Source organism: Lepisosteus oculatus, chromosome 23 (assembly GCF_040954835.1).
Source record: "Lepisosteus oculatus isolate fLepOcu1 chromosome 23, fLepOcu1.hap2, whole genome shotgun sequence".
NCBI classification, from domain to species: Eukaryota; Metazoa; Chordata; class Actinopteri; order Semionotiformes; family Lepisosteidae; genus Lepisosteus; species Lepisosteus oculatus.
The window spans coordinates 13481015-13507310 of NC_090718.1; the positions used below are offsets into that span (position 1 = coordinate 13481015).

General features: G+C 40.0%; 1 long non-coding RNA gene across 2 annotated transcripts in view; it reads left to right on the forward strand.

Moving 5' to 3' along the window:
• Positions 1–4480: 4480 nt before the first annotated feature.
• LOC107075647 (uncharacterized) overlaps positions 4481–26296 on the forward strand; it is a 106158-nt gene continuing 84342 nt past the window's right edge. For both annotated transcript variants that reach the window (XR_001477163.2, XR_011183043.1), the window contains exon 1: positions 4481–5747. This is a non-coding gene — a long non-coding RNA (uncharacterized lncRNA). The remainder of the gene's footprint in view (positions 5748–26296) is intronic.

Sequence of the window (26296 nt, forward strand, 5' to 3'; positions counted from 1 at the left end):
AGGTGTCTGTGTGCCCTTGCTGCTCTTCTCTAGAGAAGAACATTTCTTGTTGGGTTATGTCTGCATGTGTCTGCCTATCTTTTATGGAAATATGCAAATTAAATTGCTACATTTCTCCACATCAGAAACAGAGCCGTCATGAATATTGTTAAACAGTTAAAGATATTTAATTTGCTTATTTCTCACAGCTCATAGCTCTTTTTTGAACACTCAGACGATTTTTGTGTCTGCCAGCCTGCCCATCCACCTACTCACCTGTCTGTTTTTGCTTATAGATTTATATATTTTTTTAAGACTATCTGGCTAATGTTTTTACATTCCTGTGTAATATCAGGTCCCAGACAAGTCAGGTTGATTGACTAGTGTGTGTTCCACAACAATCTCCCCTTGCACATCTAAAACAAATGATCAAAAGAATAAATACCATGCTTAAATACTGTAGCTAATGATGCTATTTAAGAACTACATCTAATTGCAAAATAATTACAAAGCTACACATTAAAATAAAGCTCAAAGGAAACAAAATAGGTCAGTATTGTGTTTCAAATCACGCACGCATGGTTATATTTTCTTACTTTTCCACAGAAACAGTTTAATATGAAGCTACAGTGTACATCATAGTAATCACACTGCATTATTTCAATAGGCCACCTAGGAATTATTGGCTGGGTGTGCTGGTTAAATAAAATAGATCCTCATGGATTTTGGAAAAGTATGAATGTTGCAAGAATGTTTTATGAATGTTTTTGTTTGCCAAAACAAATTTAAGTGTCCAGAATGCAGAATGCATCCACATTTTATGTATAGTTAAGCTTGTTAATTAGAACTGAATTTTGGGCCTAGCACACACACACACAATTCCATTCAATTCAAAGGGTTGTGAGAGGCAGCTCCTTAAGAAAGAAACATCTTTCCACCTTAAAGCCAAGCTTGTTTTTTGGAATTAGTTAATTATCGTATTTAAATGAGCATTTAAGCACCTGTGCACACAGACTGGTTGAGTGATTTAGATGTATTAAAAATGAGAAAGCTCCTTTTACGACTCCTACACCGTTGTTTATGTATTTTTTTTTGCAATCACTCAGTTAAAGGATGAATATATTAAATCAAAAGGTATTTTCCTCTGATGCTTCTATCATCTCACAGCACAAATTAAAGAGAATTGGAGTGAAAAGCCACCCAAATCCCATGTGGGCTATCAATTATGGGACTTAAACCAGAGGATAAGGATGTCTTTTAAGGAGAAAAGTAGTAGCAGATCTGCATTTGTTTTGCATCTGGCACCCTGAATTGTTTGTTTTTCCTAAGTCCATTCAATAAGTAAACCATGCAGTTTTTGCTGTATTACATCCATTTTCACTTAATATTTTCGGCTGTTTTTTTTTTCCACTAACATTTTGGCACATAACCAAGCTGTAGTGGCATTAAGACCTACTGTTTTCGCTCCAAAGATTCTACAGCTTTGCCAGTTCAATACAACATAGATCACAGAAGCACTGTGGATGGGATTTTACATCATGTTGAATCAATAAACTGTGACATCTGGCACCGGGCATCGGAGATCTGGCAAATTCAATAGAGTATAGAAAAACAATATCAGCTGGGGAAGAGCCAGTATACTTTACAAAGCAACACAACTGGAGCAAGGTAACTCAACCCAGTTTACTCATTGTGTGCCATTCTGCATGCTTCATATAATCCCAGGCCTTGCACTAAACAGAACCAGGAATCTGGGAGAAATAAATAAGATCAATATCTTATAGATGGCACAACAAAGAGCTGAAAGCTAACCAAATCAGTGCAATAAAAGGTAGAAATTATTGAGAAGCACAGAACTGAGGCCTAGGGATCCAAAAGCCCTGACAATGCAATTGATTAAAAGAAACTCAGAAGCTGGGTTCCAGAGGTAAGCGGATTCAATAAACAGAGCTCTGCTTTAATAGAAATTTCTCAGTGCAAGGATCAGAGAACTTGGGGAAAATTCCATCCACAGTGCTTAATGTTAAGAATTTTGAGTATGCTCAAAACTCAGGTAGATGTACTGTATGCAGTATATATATAATCAAAGCAATTGGACACGCTGAGGTCAGCGCAGGAGTCTGACACCAGATGCAAACAATATAAATAATTCTGTTCTGGTATTTTGGAAATGTGCAGATTCATTCTGAAAGCCCTGTATTCATTTCAAATTCCTCAATTGGGCTTCTGGCTGTCAGAGCACAATTCGATTTGACCTTCTAGCTTTGAATGGACAAGTATGAGGTATGAACTACTTCATTCCTGCGATATGAATAAGGGAAAAGAATCCCATCTGTTCTTGCTTTACCTTCAGAAATGAGCACAATCTCCAGTAACCCTTTAGATTTGAGGAACCATTCAAAGTGGTTTTACATTTATATGGAATATATTAACAGTAACCAAATAAGGAGAAGGATATTTGCAATACTTTCCAAACATTTTAAATGTGTTTTTGTAGCTATTTATGTGTGATCCAGATTCAATGACTTTTTAAACTAAATAAACGTGTGCATTGCGCTTTAGACTTTATACAGTACTTCAGAAGCATTGCAGAAGATGAAACAATGCTTTTTCACGTGATTCTGTTTTTTTTTTAATCCTAAATTGTACAGCTTTACAATTGCAGCACACATCAACATACTTTCTGCTTTGTTTCTATTGTGTGGGTCTGGAAACTTAATAAAGTTCGAATCTTGTAGGTGAATTGAAACAGGTCACAGATTTGCTTATAGGAGCATCTTTTATTGCCTGAGTGACCTCTATGTGACAGCAAGCAAGGAGGAACTGAAGGCGTATATAGCCATGGCGTTTGTAATTAAAACTCTGAAAGCAGTATATACACACAGACATATTGCCGAACTGTTGGCCAATCTGGCCCAGTCCTGTCAATGCTATTCGATGGCAGAGCTCTAAGGTTAATTAAAGAGCCTCCATCCCTCGTCCCTGCCAATACAGACGGACAAGACAGCCTGTAATTAAAGTGACACCTGTTTGGTCTCATTTGCAGCACTGTATACCAATCTACCATCCACCAGCTCTCAGGGTTCAGAAAGCTCCATAGAGGTGAGGACTGCGTTTCAGGACTGCTTTTGTGCGTGTCTATAAACTCAATCTAAGCTTCCTCAATTTTTATGTGTTTGTCTGTGTATGTGAACAGCCTGCTTGCCCAAAACCTGGCTGTAATTAGTCCTCTCTACCTGTCAGTACCTGACTGAGCCAAACATACCACCTTTTGGGAAGACAATGCCCACCCAATCTGTACCTGGACTTGCTATGGCTATGAAAAGTCTGTCCTAATTCCTAGTGAAGTTTTTTTTTTTTAAATGTGTTAGTCATCTTAGCAAAAGTTTTAAATGTGAGGAAAAGAGACCCTTTGTTTCCAGCTCCAGCCTTGATCTAGTATGTTAATATGATTTTATACTATAATAGTTCCTTTGCTCCCACATTCTGTAGCAGTGCCACAGTGCAGATAGCGACAGCGCTGTAGCGTTGGGGATACTCACTCCTCCTTCCTTGAACAAACACCTTGACTTGCAGTCCCTCAGGCATCTCTCTAAACACGGCGCATCTCTTCCAGCGCTCTGTGTGCTGTAGAGAAAGAGACAATCAAACATTGTTATCGCAATGCCAGACTTCCACCTTCTGTTTTCTCACCACTTGATCCAGTACAGGGGCGCAGGGGAGCTGGCAGGTGAAGGGCGCAGGGCAGGTTTCACCCTGGACACGACCAGGGCACGCACACACATACACCAGGGCGAATTTTCCCAGAAGACAATTAGCCCTGTCTTTGGACCCTTATGAACATGCAAACTCCATGCAGACGGTTCCCCAGGATTTGAACCCAGGACCTTAGCCCTGCAAGGCAGAAATGCCCAAAGCCAGACTCTGTCCAGATTTGGACAGATTATTGCTGTCCAAATAGTTTTTAATATAGCTATCCATAGCACACGATTATACAAGATCAAAATCACTTTATTAGCCCTGTACAATTTCTTGCATTAGGAATTTGTCTTTTCGCAGACCCCAGCTTGCTCTCCATGAGACACACAGGCACACAGACAGGGAGAGAGAGCCTGGGGTCAGAGTACAGGGTCAGCCATTGTACGGCACCCCTGGAGCAGTTGGGGTTAAGGGCCTTGCTCAGGGGCCCAGTGGAGTAGGATTCCTCTGCCAGCTGCGGGATTTGAACCGGCAACCTTCCAGCCACAGGCGCAGATCCTTAGCCAAAGTGCCACTGCTCCGCCCCATTTAAATAATAAAGGATGAAAAGCATTTCTGTAACATGCATTTTCAAATCATGTGGAAATATAAATTATGTTAAGCATGTGATGTTTTGCATTGATTTTTATCACTGACATAAGTGCTTATGAGAAGTGACATAACCCTAATCCTATGATATTGGAAATATATATATATAAAACGAAAAAATGAATCTCTTTGGCCCATCTAGACCGTCAAGTACAGTAGTTAGTGGTTAATCGATTCCAGCATTTCATCTACCACTTTCTTGAAAGATTGATTTTGAACCCGCACCTTGCGCAGGACTGAAATAGACGACAGGAAATGACGTACGAATACTACCCATCCCGTCAGTAATTTCGAATATAACGGAAAGAAGCCCGAAGCGCTGCTCTCTTCAAAAACCGTAACCGAGAACGACCATTAAAAATGAGAAGGAGGGTGTTAAAGTTATCCGTTTGTCCGAGCCGAGTCCACAACGTGTCCGCGTCGTCGAGACTAAACGCGCAGCTCTGAGCGTGAAAAGCACTTCACAGGCTTTAACTTCAAAAGTTTGAGAAGTAGGTGAATTAACGAACAACAAAAGCTCGCTTCGTGTAAAAACCGAGTCGAAGGCGGACAAAAGACGGGTGAAAGTGCGCTTTTTTTATTTTAAAGAACTGTATCCCTCCAAGTCACATTACAATCGTGTTTAAACCAAGAGAAAAGTTCGCAGTTGGCCGGTTTTTTTAACGGAATACAGCCGCGGGCGGAAAGGCCGCAGAGCACCGTCCCCAACGGTCACATCCGGGTGCTCCAGTGTCCCGGGACGCCTTCGGGTCCGAGCCGCGCTCTTCTCGGCAGCCAGAGAGATGCGCTAAGCCGCAGCGGGGGACATCGGGGGTCTGAGCACCCGCGTCGGGCGGCGATATAACGCATAAATTGGATTCAGTGTCCTGGGACATTGGCAACACACTACTCCTCCTCTCGGCTCCGGGAAGAGCCGTGTGGCAAGGTGGACCACGTGAGAGGTACCGAATTGTATGAAGACTGCGGGGGCTTTAAAACGCCGCCAATTCCAGGCCTTTCGCGAAGCATTTTTTTTTTTTGTGTGAAGGAGGGGTTTTTACCCGCTCGGCAGTGAGAGGTGGCGCTTCTCATGAGGACAAAAACCCGCTCCTCGCAGGGGCGTGACTGCGCAGCGGGCAGGGCAGCGAGTCGCGGCCGAGATGCACGACGGCGCAAGTGGAGGAAAGGAAAGGGGAAAAAAAAGGGCGCGTCACGCCTTTTTCCTCGTTGGCAGAGCCCTAGCTCCCTTCTTGCTCACGAAGTGCGCCACTTTCCCAAATGCAGAGTTGGGGGGCCTGCGTTTTCAGACGATCGGCGATTGAGTTTGCAGGTCTCCGGCAACCGGATTGAGGTACAGTAGACGGGCGCGGTGCGGCAGATCCCTGCATCAGACCGCTCGTCGGGTCTGCTCGACCCATGAACCTGCTCAGAGCAGCAGTGAGGTAAGAAACGCGGTTGCAGTCTTGTCACAATAATTGTTTCAAAGCACGAACACATTTGTCCCTAGACCTGACGTTATGTTTAGATGATTATTTCTGATCGTTACAGAATTGTGGCGAGGCTCTCTGATCTGTACATCCAGAATCGTGACATTGTCATGTGGCCTGCACTGAAACTGAGTCTGACACTCCTTTTCTAGAGAGCTTGCTGTGCCTCCTACAATGAGCTTGACCTGATTGTACCAAAAACTAGATCAAGTCTACTGAATCCCTTTTAATCTGCTCCTTTGCAGGTTTTTGATCCAGCCATTTTCTGAATCGCTTTAATAGCAGTCTCCCTGATTGCGAGTTAATTAAGGATCTGCCTGCGGCAGATTTGTGTGATGGACTGTATTGGAGGGGAGCTAGGTTGAGTAGCCCTGATCTAGATTGTTGACGGACATTTTGGAAAGAGTAGCAGTGCTAAATAAGGATCTGAACAGGCTACCCAGCCATGGTGTTGGATACCCTGTCCTTTTTCAAGAAACGGCTGTGGGTGATCCTTGGCTAAAGGAACTATTTCACACCAAACAGGCCAGATGGGGCCAATGGCCTCCTCTCATTTGTAAACATTCTTATGTTCTTATCTCTGCGGTACACTGCTAATTATATCACTGCAATTTGAGTATTCAGCGCTTATCTGTACTCTGTTTTCTAGTCAATATTAAGTTATTAATGCAGTTGCCTGCATTTAATTGACTGCCTACTGCCTTTTTGAGATTTGAGAATTAATCTTTTATGAGGATCTTTTTTTTTTTCAAAAGCCTTCTGAAAATCTAAATATATCATATACTCTGTATGTATTACTGACTTTTCTGACTCATTAAGTTATTTAAACAAGACCTACCTTTTCCGAATGCATGTTGACTAAATCTGAGAAGCAAGAACAAACTGGGCAGTCTTGTGAAAACATGTCTGAAGTCATTAGTGCTGATCTTTCCAGCCCTCTCCTCTATCTGTCATTCACGTGTTTTGCGTAAAGGCAAATCCATCTGTGGAGATCCTTCACCCCCCTTGTTGGATAATTTCCACTTACTCCCATCAGAACGCAGATGCCGACTCCCCAGCCCCAAAACCAACAGATTCAAGTTCTCATTCGTACCTGTAGCCATGTCCTTACTTATCTCTTGATTGTCTATGCAAATCTGTATGTATATTGTTATTTCTTTTTTCTGTCTGTCAGTACACCAACACTGCTGCTGTAAAACAAATTCCCCCCCCCCCCCCGGGGATAATAAAGACTCTCTCACTACTCACGAGGATCAAAATGCCATATTTGATCCTCTAGTTCTAGTTATCATGTCTGTAATGTTACACGTAATAGGAGTATTTTTTTTATCTATGATCGCTTTGTTTGGTTACATTAACGATTGTCGCGTTAACGGTTTTCCAATCGGTGTTATTTACACCTTTTCAGAGCTGCCGTAAAGATAGCTGGTGTTACGGTGCGAGAACAAATTCTATTACTCTGGCTGTGGTGTGTGTATGTGGGAACAGAGGTTCAAGACAACATGCTTTGTCTACACTAAGGGAGCCCTCTCTGTTTGTCCAAATGCAAAGAATGTGCCGCATGTATATAAATGCGGCACCACAGTCCCTTAGTCTAGAGACATAATTGTTAGCATAATCACCATATTGATGATTGTATTTAAATTAGAATAATTGATATGTATATGAGGGTTGTTGTTTTTTTCCAACACCCTTTTATAGACCTGTCTCATCAAACCAGGAATCATTTGATTAAGATTCATTAAGCGTTTCACCAAGCATTTAATTACAGTATGCTGCCTTGAAAAGGGTCAGCATATCTAACTATATACAATGATTTCGGAACTGTAAAAAGGATGTATTATATAGACATCCATTTTCTCCTTCAACTCTCGTTACCATTGAAACTAAGCAGCTTCAGAATCTTTGGAACCACTTAAGTCCATGAGATTGTGTATTGACTGCCAAAGGATACTGAGCAGAAGCCTCCCGTACAATGGAATATGCGATAGCAACAGAAATGACAAAGGAAAATCTTAATTCTCAAGCTGGATTTGTCAGCTAAATTCTCAGAATGAAGCTGTATGTTTTGTGCAGCTCAGTCTTCCCAAATGAAGGATCCCTTTTATATAGGACAGCCTCCTAAGAGATGTTTTGACATTTGTCATCAGTTAAAACCCTGTTGTATTTTACAGATTTGTGATGCAGTCAATAGCTTCTTTAAAAATAGCTTTTTTTGTTACTTGCTTCATTCTGTAGAGTTTGTTTTTTTAAGATAGACTGATTTTTTTTTGACTGACCCCAGCCTAAATAATAATCTTATGACACAAAGGGCAATATTTGGACTAATGTGAGTTGGCAAAAAAAAAGATATGTAAAACTGTTCTTAGATTTGCTTACCCCTGATATAAGTAATTACTTAACAGCTAAATTAAGAAAAAGGAAATTGCAAGGATGAGAAAAAAGGAGCTGTTTATAAAAGACTGTAGTTGCCCATTTTTTTCTTTGTTCTTTAAATGAAGTCACAGACCTTAGATACAAGTGCAGAACGTAGAAAAGTCTTATGTTTATTCTGCTCTTGAGTTAGCATTTGGAGATGGGAGGGTGGGGTGGGTATCTAAACTGATAGTGTACCAGTGCTCCTGCCGATGGTGACACAGTGACACGTTCCGTGCGGCAGGACCCATGACGATAAATGACCCAGAACATATTAATGAAATTATCTAAGCAATATCCATTATGTTTTATTTAAAAAGTGTATCCCAAATGAAGTAGTTAATCCTGCTTTAATGAGGGCTCCAGGGCACAGCAAACACATCTTTCAAACATTTCGTCTGCAAGAACATCAGTGATAAATACTGATTCATGGTGGGGGACATGGCAGCAGGGAGCCTATCAGAAGACATGTTCTGGGGAATGGAGAAGCAAGAATCTCTCCTTTGGCCTTTAGCAAGTAATCCCGAGCTGGTTTATTTTTTTTCAATGGGCGGTACCTAATTATTTCATGAACGATCCCAGGACGTCTGATTCACCATCAACAAGAAAACTATTACCATTAATTACTCTATATTAGAAAATACAGTATGTTTCCAAACTTTGTTTGATTTTTTTCATGTGTTGTGTGAAACTCTTTCTTTCCCCTTCTCTCTGGGATGTCTTTTCTTAATTCAGCACAACAAACATTGTGTTCTCAGCTATTCTTATGGTCATGTTTCCGTTTAGATTTTGAAACAGTTGTCATACTGTATAAATTTAATATTGTCAGTATGCCATGTTTACCGCTTGTGGTGTATACACATGTAAAGTATACAATGGTGACTAAATAGTTTTGGCACAGGCTGTAAATTCATATGCTCTTACCTGTATAGCAGTTGTAGCTCCTGAGTGTCTTATCTGTAACTTCCATGCTGAAGAAAAAAATGTTGTGTGTCTAGTATACCTCAACTGTGTTTTAACACCTTGCTTCTGTAACTCGGTGATAGCAAGGAGACCAGACTGCTTCATTTGACAACAGCTCTGATGAGTGCAGAACCTCTTGGAGATAGTGGCCTTTAACCTCATGTCCTTTGACATTTTCCTTTAGAAGGCCAAAAATTTTATGCAATTCCTAGCCCTTTGGAGAACAGAACTAATACAGAACATAGCCCGCAGCCTATTGACATTTTTGAGTTAAAAATGTATATATGTGTTTTTTTATAAATAACTGCATATTAAAGGTCATGAAAGCACTCTCATTCTGGTACCTAAAAGATTGATTTTTATTGAAGAGGGATTAAAAGCCAATCTTTTAAACTTAGAAATTGATGCAGGAACCCCCCCTCACATTCACGTTAAAGATTTGTTCCTAGCTACATTATTTTTGGTCATGCTCTCAGGTCATTAGCTGGAAAGCTAATGCATTAAACTGTGAGGCGTCTATCTTTTACAGCATTGCTTTTTGAGTTTATCCATCTTCTTGCAGGTCTGTTGCACAATGAAATCAAATGCAAAGATCTGTAAAATGTCTTACATCTATGTGACCAAAACGAAGATGTGTTAATTAACTTTGCAGGATGAACATTTTTCAGAAATAACTGCACATGAACATAATTGTTTTTCCCTAATTTAAGCCATTTCTTTTTTTTGTTGTTGTTGGGAGGTGGAATTCTTCAGTGAAGCGATGTGTAACGGTCTATTGTATTGTCTACCAGGAACAAACCTGGAACCTCCTCAAGCAGAAGAATAGGAAACTGCTTGAGAAAGAGCTCTTGAATGTCTTCTTGCCAAAAGGACCAAAGCCTGCCAAGCAGCTGACATGTGTGATGCTTATACATTGTTTTTCATTTAGTTTAGCTAATTATGTAATAAAATCAGACTTTATCCTCCTTCTAGTTTCTTAAAATGGCAAAGTGCTTAAAACCTTATTTCCCTGCTTATTAGTATTGCCAATATTTGGGGACAAAAAAAAAGAAGAAAATGAGTTTGTTACTCTTTATACGTAGATACAGTATGGTATAGAGCATGCTTGGAAAATCTTGACAGACAATATTGCAAACTCGGCTGTTGTAGCAAGCTGTTTAATTTCCTGACTCTGTCAGTGCCTTTTTCTTCCTGCTCTTTATATCATGTTTTTTTTTTTTATTTGAGTCCACCATAAAGACACTGTTACGACCGCAAGTGTTTAGGGGTAAAGGGGTGTGACATTTAAGATAATTGTTTTTGAAGAGGGTGGGTTCTGGTGAGGGACTAGGAAGCGTGATGACAAAGGTGGGTGCAAAAGTGAGGATTTTAAGTTGAACAAGTGACTGGTAAGACACGGTAACACACAGGGGTAAGGAACTAGAGTGGTGCCAAAGGAAAAGAAAATAACAAACAAAATGGAGCTGGCTAGGAACGTGAGGGAAAGCTAACCTGCCTACAAAAGAAAACCCGAAACACACGGTTTTCGGCATCTTCAACACCCTAGCTAACCTCCACTGACTACCTAAAACCATACAAGACAAATGGCACTCACCCGTACTAAACTAGTGTACTAATACAAAATCAACTAAGTGTGTAGAATGTACCCAACAACCTAAACTAACCCTATACACAAAAGTTCACACAAAAACACAAGTGAACTAGGAATACAAATAAGGAAAAACGAGAGTAGTCCACAGGAACGGGGTACAAAAGAACACAAAGGTTGAACATATAACGCGTTAGGGCAAGGTAATGGCAAAACATGGATTAACACACAAACGAACGAAAGTACAAAGAAATTAACATAAACCAACAAAACAACAAAGCTGAAGCTATACGAAAATACACATACACAAAGCAAAACAACAAAGCCGAAGCAAAAACTAAACGAAACGATAACCGAAGCGAAGCGAAACCAAACGGGACTGAAGTCAAATGAAAGGCCTCTTCCTTCAGAAAACCTCCACGTTATATGCTGAATAAGATGCACTCTGATTGGCTGAGAAGCTAATTGATCATGATGTCATACGGAACTGTGGTGTAATGGTGGGCCAATGGGGGAGGGAGAACAATCAAGGGTCAGCAGTGTGGAACATAACAACAAAAACACACAGACCACACACTGGGACGGAACTGACACTTAAAAGAGTTTTTATTTTCCTATAATTGTCTTTCTTAGTTCTAGAATATCCTGTCACACATTTTTAGAACGGACCTGTCCTCCTTGGGTGGTTATTCTTTCTCTGCTAACTAAATACTTCAGGAAAGAACACCTTCTGGCACAGTTTCTCTACGACCATTGGCCGACAGTTTATGAGAAAAGCTGCTGTAGACCATTGGTAGTGCTATGTATAGCACCCGCAGTACAGTACAAACAACTTCTGTTCAGTTTTAACAAGTGGTTTTGCAACTGTTTCCTTAAAAACATATAACTTTTTTTTTTTTGTACATGCCGACTCCCTTTACGGTGACATTGGTGATCAGAGCTTGCTGACCTACAGTATATGGGAGGAATGAAGATTGAACATGCTGACTGCTGAATTCTCATTCATACCATCAGCCCACAACCTACAACCTATTTGAGATGGCATCAGCAAGAGGAGTGGAAGGCCACACAGTGGCTGGACAGCACACCATGGAAGCCCAGGCTCGCTCAACCCCATCCAGTTAAGACCGATTCAGATGGGGAATCTAGTTAGAGTAGACTAATGAAACAGTGTGGGCTCATGCTTGCAATTTCAGATTGTAGGTCTCCATGACTGCCTTTTATTGGTAGGGATGCTTGGAGAGTATGTTTTATTAGTACATAGGCCGAACAATATGCCACAACAATACAATATGAGGATGACATATAACAATCTAATGCTTAAGAAGTATACTCTTTTTCCTCTGTAATCCTATTGCTGTGCATTTTTAAAGTCAGTCTCGGAATCTCACAGTGAAATCTTTATTGTTCAGCAGGCGTATTGACCTACTAGACGGGTTCCTCGAGCTATTCAAAAGAAAGATTCTGTGCCGGCTTCATCATTTTCAGCCATAAGCCGAAAGGTCCAAGAATGGCACAATGTAATAATAAATCTCAAAGGCGGTCAGAGCCACAGCGGTGCAAGCTAGCCTGTGACCTCGTGGGCCAGGAAAGGCTGAAATCCCTAGCTGCCCTCCAGGGAACCAGCAGCATAACTGCTTCCTTCAGCAGGTGTGGAAGTGATTCTGTTGTTGGACATCTGCTCTTTAAAATATTGTATTGACCCTAAACATGGTGTTCTGTAAGCCATGCTGAGTTTTGATTTGGTGTATCGCCGTGAGAGAAGGCTGCAAGAGGTTTATTTCCTTGCCCATTTCAAGGTGTTTGGTAAGAAAAGGAGGATTAGCTGCATGTTTCCTGTAGTCTTGTGTTCTGTAGACATAACACCATGCAGTGTATCTGTTGTGTTTTTTTTTTCTCGGTGGAATGCGGTGGGGTGTATTTATGTAGTTTCGCTGCCTTGTTTAAGTAACACAATGGTGTGATTCCAGAGGAGGAGGACAGTCTTCTTTTCTGAATACAGTGATTAATTCCCCCTCGTCCTCTCATCCCCCTAGTGAGTTCACCCTATGGCATGATTCACTTTAAAGCTGCCCTGTCTTGGAGTAGAATTTCCTTTGTAAAACATACATTTGCTTGTTTTCTTTCATATAGTCCTTCTTCATGCCTTATTTCTGGTCTTCACAGGGGCCGTGTATGGCTGTTCAGTTTGTTCAGTTTCGCCTCACTTTCCAGTTTCCAGTTCCAGGCGAAATCAAAACCTAAGCAAGCAAACTACACAGTTGTGGATGTAAATCTGTGTTATAGGTTTACTATGTAAATATGCAGTGGTTGTGTATTTTAACTTTATCAAATTGCTCTATGGGGGAAAAAATGGTGTATCCAGTATTAAGACTAAGCTCAGAGTTCTCACCATCTACAAAACATTATTTTTCTTTGGCATCTTATTGACACATTGTTACCATATTTACAAGGGTGTTTCTGGTTTGGGATTTTTCACAGAGATTGTATGGAATATTTTGATTTTTTTGACATTCTACCTCTTCCTGTCCCAACCTGCAAATGAACCTTTTAAAGGTGTTAAAATCAGCTGAATGATCTCTTGACTTTACTGAACAGTACTAGCACTACAGGGCAACATTTTAATGCTCTGAAATGGTTTCCATTCTCTTCCGGATTTACAGTAGGAGATAAAACTTCAGTGTTTCGACATGACTTGTATAATTAAAAACCATTCCCCGGCTCCTGTGTCCTAGTTCACTCACTGTGGTGTTTTTTTTTGGGGGTATGATGAAATATATATAGAAAGGTATTTTTAAGACTGAGGTTCAAATGCATATTTGATTCCATGCTCTGTGTCAAAGATACCATAAAGTAACTATTAATAGCTCATTCTGATTTATTATGGTGAGATTGCTACCTCTCTGTTACAGCTGGCAGGTTTTCAGATGTGATGCATTCATTTGTGTGCATATGTTGCAGTTTTGAAATGCCTACCTCTATTCAAGAGGCTTGAAATATGAACTTGAAAGCTAACGCAACATTCAGAGTTGCTCATTTTTAGGTCTGCAAGGTCCAAGATGATAAAGTACACAAATGCATTTTAAGTTGGAAGTATGTGTATATACAGTATACTGTATTTTTTGCGTTATGTAGTTTTTCTGTCTTTAATGTTCTGTTAGAAGTGAATTACAATTCCATGGGCTTCTGCTATTCTTATTTTTGATCTAATATGTCTTATATCACCTCCCAGTATACGAAGTGCAGCTGTCCAATTCATCTACAGTGCTTTTGTGTATGCAGTTTTAAACATGAACCTTTACTATAATTGTCTTTATTGGGCTTAGTCTGATGCAAAAATGTGAGAATCCCAATGATGTCTTGCAGCCTGTTACGTTTTGTGCCTGGTGTTTTGTCCCAGCTATGTTGTTTTAATGTTCATTCATGTTATATATAACTGATAAATATACTATGTGCCACAACATATTATAGAACAGAGCACAAACTGAGTATATTACTGAATTATACTCAGTGTGTTGTCAGACTATTGCACAGGCTCCCCACAGCAGATTAAGAAGGTACTAGAGAGTAAAACAAGGTCAAGTTTGAAAGCATTTAAAATAGCCTTTCCAGAATCTGGCAGGTTATGGGTTCATTTTAACTTCTGTGTGTTTTCAATCAGCATCACACAAAGGGAAGATTGATTTTACTTTGCACTTCAGCTGGGATTCGGCTTGACAAAGAAACGAGCACGGCTTGCGAATCGTCAAAGATTATAGGACTGTGGGATGTATAAAACAAAGTGAAAAGCAAACTCCTGGACCCAGGGTCAGCATTGCTGTATTAAGTGTAGTGTTCAGGGAGAGGAGAGAGTTCTTGTTATACCTCCAGGTGGCCATGTGTGTTTGGAAAGTAGTTATAAGCGACCTTGAAGGGGAAAGAATGGTAAAACAACACTCACATATACACTCACATAAACACACAAGACAAACACCAAAGAGCTCGTGGAAAGCAGCCAAGATGAAATCCCTCCCGGCTCCAAAGAACTCATTAGAACCAAGAGAATCAATATCGAGATTTTGTAAGCATGAGTGGGAACAGTGGACTGCTGGAGCTCACTGGCTTATTTTGGATCAGCAGTGTAAGCTGACTTTGATTCTTTCCCATCCTGGTTTGTGGCCCACAGAACTTCTCTTCTGTCATCCCTGAGCTCTCTGGCCTGGTGAGCATGATAGGGTTCATCTGTCTCAGCGAGTGGGACTGTTTCGTTAATTAACCCTTTTTCCGTGTCTCTGAACCTGACTGACTTTACAGTGTTTTATGTACAGTACATACTCTATAAGATTTTGAAAGTGCTACAGTAAGTGTCACCTTAAAAATAACAATCTAATTTTCTACTAAAATGTGCAGATCATTCAATACGATAATTTTATATCCAAGTACAGTAAATATGTGTCCAAACATATGTGCCTATACTGATTCCATCTGGTTATGCTCATTACCGCTGTCAGTCTTCATCAATTATGAGACAGCTAGGGCATTTAATAATAACCACTCTTCCGAATGATATGCCACAAATATTTCATTTTTACAGTTTCTATAATTCCTTACTATATCAAATATCACCATCATTTTCGGTAACCCTGAACCAGTTTGGGATACTGTGGCCAGGAGCCACATCTCGGGAAACCCTGGAGAGGATGCCAGTCCATCACATGGCACATAAAGACACACACACTTTTTCCCAGAAGCCCGTTAAATTTCCAGTATGTCTTTGGTCTTTAAGAGGAAACTGGAGTTCCTGGGGGAAGCCCACACAAACATGGGGAGAGGATACAAACTTCATGCAGATAACATTCCAGGAATTGAACCCAGAGTCCCAGTGCTGTGAGACAGCAATGCTGACCATTGCAGTTTTTCCCATTCAGTGCTACCCCTCCTAAAGTCTGCTCAGTGGGAGCTGTGATTACACTATGTTACATCATGTTGGAGAAAAAGATGGGAAGGATCAGAGTGTTTTTTACACTTTTACAAGATGGTAAATGGTCCAGAGCCATGTACAGAGACAAACGGCGCTCCCTTTCGGGTATAAAAGGCAAAACTAATCCGCCTGGGGCAGAAGAGAAGAACAGGCATGGGCCTCTGCTGCTGTTGCTGCTAATTACCTTGCATGCCTCATTAAACAGCAGCTATAAAAAAAACATCTCTGCTTGTTATTGAGCTGTAAACCTCTGCTCTTTCTATGCTGGATCTTTAGCTTTGCTGGTTTATTTTTTAGGCCTGTCACAGGCAGGATGCAAATTCCATCTCTGAGCATTGCTTAAAAAGTGACCTCAGGCCATTAAACATGTTCCCTCTGTGTCATAACTTTAAGAAGCACCTAGCAGTCTGGCCTCTTCATTACTCAAAACTGTAATAATTCAGGGGTATAATTTTCCAGCTGGCCAACCACATTATACCCATATATCAGGTGTCTGACAACATGGTAATATATACAAGTATATTCTCATCTCGTGACTTCAGCGTCTATTAATAAAGTTTTGTGCTGTAAAATTGGTTTGATCTCGACTATTTTTACCAACTTTTGTGGTGCACCAGATGTTATGGAGTCTGATTATACAGTGCCTTCAGAAAGTATTCAGACCCCTCCACTTTTTCCAAACTTGTGAATTGATGAATGATGAATTGATTCTCAATCAACACACAATACCCCATAATGACAATGTGAAAACACGTTTTTAGGAATGTTTGCAAATTTATTAAAAATTAAAAACTGAAATCTCCCATTGACATAAGTATTCAGACCCTTTATTCAGCACTTTGTAGGACCACCTTTAGCAGCGATTACAGCTGTGAGTCTTCTTGTGTATGCTTCTGCCAGCTTTGCACACCTGGATTTGGGCAGTTTCTCCCATTTTTCCCTTGCAGATTCTCTCAAACTCTGTCAGAGTGGATGGGGAGTGTTCGTGAACAGCAGTCTTTAGGTTTCTCCACAGATTTTGTATGGGGTTCAAGTCGGGGCTTTGGCCTGGTCAAGTCAAGGACGTTCAGAGCCTTGTTCCGAAGCCACTCCAGCGTTGTCTTGGCTGTGTACTTCAGATCGTTTTCATGCTGAAAGGCGAATCTTCGCCCTAGTCCAGGGTTGTGTGCACTCTGGAGCAGGTTTTCTTCAAGGACCTAGCCACTCTACCATAGAGACCTGACTGATGGAGGGCTGCAGAGATGGTTGTCCTTCCGGCAGGTTCTCCCATCTTTACACTGGAACCCTGACGCTCTGTTAGTGTGGCCATTGGGTTCTTGGTCACCTCCCTGACCAATACCCCATTTGGCCAGACGGCCAGCTCAAGGAAGAGTCTTGGTGGTTCCAAACTTCTTCCATTTGACAATGATGGAGGCCACTGTGCTCCTGGGAACCTTCAATGCCTTGCCAATTTTTTAATACCCTTTTCCGGATTAACAGATTGACACAGTCCTATCTCGGAGGTCTACAGAGAGTTCCTTGGACTTAATTGCTTGGGTTTTACTCTGCCTTGCACTGTGAACTGTGTGTGCTGTTCTAAATCATGTCCAATCAAGTGAATTTGCCTCAGGTGGATTACAATCAAGTTCTAGAGACATCTCAAAGATGATCAAAAGAAATAGGATGCATCTGAGCTCAATTTGGAGTGTCATAAAAAAGGGTCTGAATACTTTTGTAAATGGGAGATTTCAGGTTTTTTTATTTTTAATAAATTTGCAAAAAAATCTAAAAACTTGTTTTCATTTTGTCATTATGGGCATTGGGTGTCGGATTGATGGCAAAAAAGAATTAATTCAATCCATTTTGAAATAAGTCTACAACACAACAAAGTGGAAAAAGTGAAGGGGTCTGAATACTTTCTGAAGACACGATGAGCTCATTGAATCTAACTCTACTTGCTCTTGGATATGTCTTCTACATTTCACCTTGAAGCAACTAATGGACTGCCACTTTTGGGGGGAATTCAAGAAGCCTTTCAGGAATAAGAATGCAATACTTTTCTATTATAAAACACTGAGAGACTAAGAATTGGTGGAGATTAGGGCTTTCCTGTTCATGTCATGTACAACAAAATAAAATTAGTTTGACAAAATAAGGCCATGTTTGCACTTATCCATTACTTTCTTTGCTTTGGGGATCCCTTCTACACTGCACTTAAGAAAATGTCCTTCACAAGGGCATCTAAAGGCACTGCCTTGTGACTGGAGGTGACCTAGCAGAGGAACCTAGGCCACATGTATGAAGATGGGCAAAGAAACTACTGACAGACATGCTAACAAGAATCTTTCAGGAATACCAGGAAACATATTGTTTCTTGAGCAGGGGTTTGTGAAATGAAATGTGGGAAATCAGTTAAGAATCCTCACAGAGTGAACCTAAAAGCACTTTATAGCAAATTTGGAATTGTTAGGCCTGGTTCTTTGTTGTGTACGGGGGCACGGTCAAGAGCTTTTATGCTGTGTGCAAATTCGTGCTGTCCTTCTGAGACCTTACCTTTTCATCTCCCTCGCTTGCAGTGACTGTGAGAGGCAGTAGACTGCCAAAACAGAATGAGTCTCATGTTCTTAACCAAAACATAGTCACCACAGGACAGGGAGGCCGAAGAACACTACGTGAGGTAGCGGTGTTGTAATGCAAAACATCTGCTCTGGCCTGCTTATTATTTTCATGAATACATCTGTAAGTGTTTTACAGATGTTTGTATGCAGCCTTCAACGCTAGACAGATGGATGCATCTTCATCTGACCCCAGATATTCTACTACTGAAACCTTCATCTCTTGCTCTTTCATATAAACATTCAAGAGTTTTAACAAGGAAACAATATAAATTAAGCAGATTTAATTGTTAATTATTTTCTTTTTGGTAGCTGCTTCAATTAAGAGAACCACATAGAGTCCAATGCTCATTTGGGAAGTGCCAAGTATCTCTTGACACTGCCATGCAGGCAATAACAGACCTGCAGAAACAGCAGACTAAGTCCCTCTAGTCTGTATACCCCTCAATACAGTACTAAAGATGTGGAACACAGTGTACAAGCACAAGCTCACTGTAGCCAAGCCAAAACCCATACATGAATATAAATAGAGGCCTGGGGCAAACTGGAAAGAAGATCTTTAGATTGCATCCCCGTAGGATGTGTTTGGTGATTCTGCTTAACCTACCCATAAAGGCAAATAAAACACACTATGAGGTCCCTGAATGAACCTGCCCTCGTAATGTTGCATTAATTGTACGCTGTAGTTGCAGATGTATGCCCAATTGGGATTCTTTCTCAAGATGTTTTTGGCTCTAATTTAAGAAACTAGGTTAACAAACTTTTACTTTTTTCCCATATTCACTCATGTGCCTTCTTAAAGTTTCAATGTAGTTTAAAAAATCTCTTTGGGATTAACCAATTAGAGGTACACGATTCTGTGCTGTTATGATTACAGTCGCTTAAGAAAAAAATTAAAATATAATTGACACTAAACGTTCACCATCAGTACCTGCTTTTTGTAATTCCGGATGGAAATCCGGTATTCTGCTTATTGCTTACAGGGCTTCAAATTATTTTTTGATGGATGTTGAAAATATTTCAGGGCCATTATTTTAATCATACTGTATTTGCTTGTGCTTTTATGAACAGTGGACAGTTCATTTTACGATAGTTTAGAAGTTTATGAATCATCATCTTGCACAAGGTACAGTATATAATGTATAATATATAAATGGTTGGGCATCTTAATTATTGTGCAACACAATAATTATGTGTTTTATTGAGGGCTTAAACATTTGTCCTGACCATTTGCAATCCTTAACCTTAAGCTGTTAATATTCCTCACCTTTGTTTGCTAAAGGAATACATGCCAAAGACCGTTTTACCGTCTGCATGTAACTGAATTACATTGCTCTTGTGCCCTGGGTATGATTTTGGCCTGTGGCTCCTTCTGTGTGGAGTTTGCAGGGTCTCCTTGTGGGTTTTTTCTGGGTGAACAGTATTAGCTTGTGGCAGAAATTGCATTACTTGATATGTGTGGCAAAGCAAAACTAACACCTGCTCTTTCTCTTCCTAAGAGTACTTCGTTATTGTCGTTATAACACTCAGCACCACTTAGTGTATATTATGTTACACTGATAGAAACAAGCAAATCATCATTGGTATGTGGTATTTCAAGAAAAATTAATCATGTCACTTTGGATCACACAGATATGTGTACACATTATTTTATCTTTCTTTGGTGTGCTCTGATTAAAAAGCTTTGAGTAGTCCCACAGCAATTTCAGTGATCGTACAGAGGATTGATTTAAGGTGAACAACTATGGCAGAGAGATCCTTCTGACTAAGGAAAAAAAAATCCCCGAACTCTTCAAGCATTTAACCCAGGATTAGTGCTAATCTTTCAGGTATTCCATGGAGAACATACATCTCCTTCTGAACAAAAATAAGGAAGAAGAAAAAGCAGTTTAAATATTTGTCATTTTCACTAGTTAAGAAGCTTAGAGCAATAGATTTGGCAATGCTTAGCACTGATCCAGGCAGTTAAGAAGGCGACAGATTAAAGAAGAATATTCTTACAAAGGAAAAAATATGTCAAGGCTTTTGTGATAAGGTGGTATTAAAAGGAAAATACATAGTTATATAAATAACAAACAATCTGTGGAAGCCAGCAGCTGTTTCTTAAATCTTGTTAGTGTTTGGGTGGGTGGGGGCCTACTTCACAGCCCATTTCACTCAAACCTTAAACTAATCTCACTCCCACACTGATGAAATGCCCTTGGCAGTCCTCATCGGTTTCCTTAGGAGTGTGCCTGCTGCGAAGGTGCAGTGGCTTGCAGCTCCTGTACATATTTCTCTAGTGCCATCTCCTGGTTTTCAAAGGTGTAAGCAGCTTCCTGATGTTTGTCAGACAGTTAGTATTGCAGCTACAGTACCTGTTTATAATTATTTACACTTGCCTACGTTAAATATCATCTGCCAGATTTTTATACCATCCTGGCATTTTCACTAAGCATGTAAACACAATTAGAGAAAGTGGGCTGATGTTGCTTGCAGTTCTTTTTGCTTTGACTCTTCAATTCTTCTTTACGTTAGAACATCTGTTTACTGTAGAAGAGTCTTGTGTATGATAGGCTGGAAACTGAAATGCTGTTACTGGTTATTGGTTCTCAGCAATACAGGTTATCAGTTGTTTTTTTGTTTTCCTGTGAATCATAAAAAAGAATTTCAAGAACATGATTTTGTGCCATGCAGTGTTAGCAGTTTCCTCCGAAGAGGATGCTGGCCAGCCAGTGCCTTTCAGCAGCATTCATCTGCTTTGGCGAGGGATGTGAAGAAGAAGTGTGCTTTTTTGCATGCTTTTCCCCTATTCCACCTTTTGGGAGTCTGTTCATTTAATGATGCTTGTGTTCATTAATTCCCATTAAGCTGTGGCCTCTGGGCTGCTGGGAGCCAGGTGCCTTCAAAGAAATACAGAAAGCTCAGAAATCGGGGCTGTACAAGCCTATCAGTAACACTGCGCTATACTGCAGATCCTCTTTTATAAATCACTGATGACTAACAAGGTGATGTGTTCTAAATCTTTATACGTTTCTGTGTTTAACCACTAGAGGGATCATGATGTTATGTGTCAGAATAGCACTCAGTATGAAATAAGGATGCACATATTTTTCTCAATTTCATTTTTCTTATTACAGTAATAGAATATGAAAACCAGCTCTCCTTTTGTACTGGCTTATAGAGCTCGTCTTTAATCCTTTGTGTAATGTCCTATACACAGTTGTACAGTGAACCTTACAGTTGGGTGGACTGTGGAGCTTAGAATGAGCCTTTAACACCAATGTGATGCAATGATTTCAAAATAAAAGGAAAAGTACACACAAAACCCAGTGTAGAAATGTTTCTATGATGTTTAGATCCCTCTATCAGCCATGTAAGAGGGCTAGCACCATTTTTTAACTGATTGATTTTCATTCAGTCCCAATGTTTAGGCCAAACATTTTCTTAACTTCAATGAAAGTCTCTATTCTGATTCAGTCCAGGTTAATTTCTATGACATCTAGCCTCGGCATGGTTTGATAATGTGGGTAGAGGCACAGAGCAGACCTGGAGAAAACAGCTAGTGAGTGTGGGATCTGAGTCTTAAAGTCAGCCTGCAGGAAAAGGGCACTGTTTGCAGAAGTTATGAAAAGTGAAGTTGGGGGGATTTGTCGACGCAGCCTAGGATTGCAAGTGGATCCGCTGAGAGAAACCGCTAGGCCTATCTCTAATCCACTGGAAATCTCTCTTTTTTCTCCAGCTGTCTGCCCTCGCAGATCAACTATTTGCTCAATTATCTTCTGTCTACTGCAATAGCTCCTGTCGCCATTGCTTAACTCCTTCACTACAATGTGTGTCAGTAATATGCACAGCCTCCTTTTCCTTTCTCATCACCTCCACATAGTGGTATGGGCTAGTAGCACTTCTCTTTTCCACGTGTAACTAGAGTAAATGGAAATCTATTGTTTGTCTATGCCTGTAGGGTATGGAAGGCTCTAAGACACACCAACACCTGACAGGCTTTGACAAGTTGTTAAAACATTCTGAATAAGACCAGAATGACATGAAGTAGTTAAATAACAGCTGAGTTGGAACAAAAACCTGCAGACAGATTGGCTCTTCAGGACCAATATTGGAAATCTCTGTATTAGGACACTTCATTATCCAGTCCAGGTCGTTAGAGGTCATTGACTTAGGTGACTGACCGTCATTATGATAATTAAGGATTAGTTAGAACAGAAACAAAGTTTATTCCCAGCAGTGGAATGGAATGAAGGTGTCAAGGTAGCTGATTCCTGTCCTAGGCTATCTGTTTAGCCAGGCCTCACTTTTCAGGTCAGGAGTGGCCAGTTTTTTTATTCTAGCAGGGCCCAACAGGACTTAATTGGATCCAACAGTTTCTTAGCTGAGGAGAAATTAACATGCTTTTTACATTCTGCTTTGTCCATCGACCTTTTAGGGGCTCCTGTTAAACCCGTAGGGGTGCAAGTCTTCAGATCCAGGTCAGGGGACCAATGAGGTGTGTGTGTGACATCACTGCTAAAGGAGCACATTGTATATTGTTTTTTTAGGTTTTTCAAATTAGAAGGAGAATCTGTTGAGTGAGGCAGGATACTCCATTGGCTTAGATATTAGGGATCTTTTTGTATTAGGAAAACACTATCAATAACATTTTCTAAGAAAATACCATTTTCTCAAGATGCTTGAGAAAAAATGCATGCTCCCTAAATATCTAAATATACTGTATAATTTTGCTGGTCTTTATTGATGTCTTGTCAGTATCTAATATTTATGATCTCTAAAAATGATTACACTGAGAGGAAACTGATTCAGACGTGAACTGATTCGTGGTATTTCAAGGTTCACTGCGATTGCCAAGTGAAAACAATTCTTGTTTTTTCCATATGTAGTTATGCCCCTTGGCAGTGTTTGTTTCTCTAGGAATGACACATTTGAACATTGTACATGGTGCATTATCCTGAACTGCGCTGTAATGTGATTTAGCGGATCCTACCACAGTACACCAGGACATGGGTTGCTATGACAAATTTGTACCACTAGAGGGCTACTGTGTTCAGTAGTCGTGACCAATCTTTCTCAACAATGATTACAGCCCCTCCTGTTCTGCATTCTATCATCCATGATAAACCGATAAACAGCAGTAGGAATAAAATCTTAAAATCTTAACCACATTCATATAAACTGAAGAGCTTGAAAATATACTCTGTATATTCCAAAGACATCAAATAGTATATTGTATTTGGGGTTTTTTTACCAATAGAACCTACTATTTCTGCTTTAAAAACAAGCTGTGGAATGGTATCCAGAAATCCAGAAATGAACACAGACTGTATCTGAGCTTTATCTGGGATTTTTTACTTCATAAACGTTAAATAGATAAAAGGTCAAATGTACAGTAAGATGAAGAAGGTATTGTTTTCATGTGTTTGCTGTAGTTTCATTCTGCAGGGAGGTTGAGCATTAGTTTAGAGGTCACGATACATGTGTCAGTCATAACCATGACAGTTTCCCTGCAGTAGGTCAAAATCCTATTTCATTTATTTAGCTAATTCAGCTTTTGTTTGTCATTAGTGGGCTGTATAAACTGAATGATTTGTAATTTATCGGAATGATGTGAAGTCCTTAGGCCCACAGAGTCTGTGCCACATCCTTAATGATGGTAGCGCAGCAGGTGAGCAGCCTCCCCTCGAGCAGGTTGCAAAAGTTGTGAGACAGGAGCTGTGGTTCAGGAGGCATTGCTCTGCAAGCCCCCCCAAAAAAGGGCAGGCTGAAGAGAATGGCTGTGTCGCAGGGGCATCTGGAAAGAGAGGGTGCTATTGACACACACCGCCCCCATTAGCAATTGACAGAATCACTTTGCAAGCAGTAAGTGGACTAATTAGTTCATTCTCTCTTTCCTAAAATAACCCTGAAAACCAGCAATTAATGGCTGTGCTGAGCTGAAAGAAAAGGTACAACTGTCCAGGCTTTTGTTATAGTCTCCATCAGAGTGTCAACAGGTGCTTCCTTGTGTTCAGTATCACATACAGAGAATAAAAAGCAGCCTTTAAGACTTGACTTTGTTTGCAGTTTGCTTAATCAATAGGTATGGACAGTTCTGCAAACACGTGTGGACTTGCAAACAGTGCTGTTTGTTTTTGTTATTTATTTGATTGTTTTATTTAGCACTAGCATGAACTGTCCGGTAGGTGGTGTCTGTATATAATTCACTTGTATCATTAAGTGATTTTGCCTCGTTAATCTCTAGTGAACAAAAAACAGGTACATGCACACCACCCCAGTTAAGGACCCTTTCATCTCTAATAAGCACAGATTATGTGTTGTGGTAATAACAGCACAGACTACAGCTTAAAAGTCTAGATTTCTTCTGTTATGTGTACTCAGTTAATAAGGAACATATTATGTGTCCCATATTTCTTCAGCATACCTATACTAAATACCCCCCACGCACACATTGCCAAATGAAGCTTAATGTTTCAAGACAAAACATTAAAACATGATGAACCTTGTGCAACGTGTGATTGTTTTTACTAGAGGTCCAAGTGAATTAAAACTACAGATAAGGTATACTGTAGAAGTCTGTCACTTTTCTAAACTGATTTAATATATGTCAGATTTCAGTGTTGTGTGCCATTTACAAATGCAGCTCTTGGTCACTGTCCTAGAACCTGCAAACTTATTTGATGTTATTTTGTCATCATTCTGTCTTTGCTGATGAGGTACTGATTTTCCTTGTTTTTTCTCTAATACTTAGTGTTTTGTCTTTGGGTCATTAATCGCACCCTAAATTTCACCCTGAAACATTGTTTTATGGAATTTTAATTTAACTTTGCAAATTTTGTCCTGTCATCTAAATATTTGTATTCTTGGCTTCGAGGTAGTACCCCACATCCCTCAATAAATGGGAGTTTGTAATCAGAATTATATGTACATCTTGTAAGTTGAACGCTGCTCTCTTAACAATGAAGGATGATAGTTCAGACATATGAAATATGAACGGCATGCTCCATGTCTCATTACCCAGTGACATTTTATTAAATATGATTATAACTTCTTTTTATTTAAGTCTCTATCACTCAGAATCTGTTTAATTAAAACATTGAGTTATCCTGTGACTTAAATGTTGAGGCAAAGATAAAGCAAAGCCTGCAGCTTGTAGCACTACGGTAAATGATTTTTTTGTTTAGTCTTTTTTTTTTACCCAATGAGTAAAACGTGAAGCCGTTAGATGTGTTTCAAATTGAATCTCTTTTGTGGCAGGGCATCAGACAAGTCCCTGGTATTTGCCAATCTCCCCACTCCCCAGATCAGAGGCAAACTCACCGACGCCACTGTGTCGCATTCTGGGGATGACATTGAGAGTGGCTTTGTGAAGAGCCACCTGGTCTGCCCGCTCCAAAAGAACTCTCCCTGACCTCGGAGAAAACTCTTTTGCAACCAGAGCAATACCAGGGGAATCACTGAGGGGCATCTGAGTGCATTTTATACCCCTCACAATGACAGGCCAGAGAGAGATTGCTGACACCTATTGGGAAAAGTGTCTAACTCTCAGATCTATGTCAGCCTTGCTTCATAGCTGCACTTCAAAGAAAGCCCCAGTAATAAGTGTTTGACTGGTGTGCTTGCCATATGCACACCTAAGAGATTTAAGAATGACAGATGTGCAGAGAACAAGGCAAATAATCAAAACTTTAAACTTAAAAATTTCATCGAGAAGATGAGTCTTTGATGCGTCATGTGATTGATGATTTAAATTTCTGTTGCAAATCATTTCGAGAGAAAAATGTTTCAGATGTTTAAAAAGGCCTTTACATTTTCATCTGGTTTAATTGTTTAACTTTTTATTAATGTCAGAAAAGCTGTTTTATTCAGGTAAATTTTTAATTTATATACATTATTTTTTCTTTTCTGGGTTCTGTCATTATGGAAATTAGATAACAAAGATCAAAGATAAAATATACTGTAACAATAGGGTCAAAAACTTTAATTTTTGGTTGCTCTG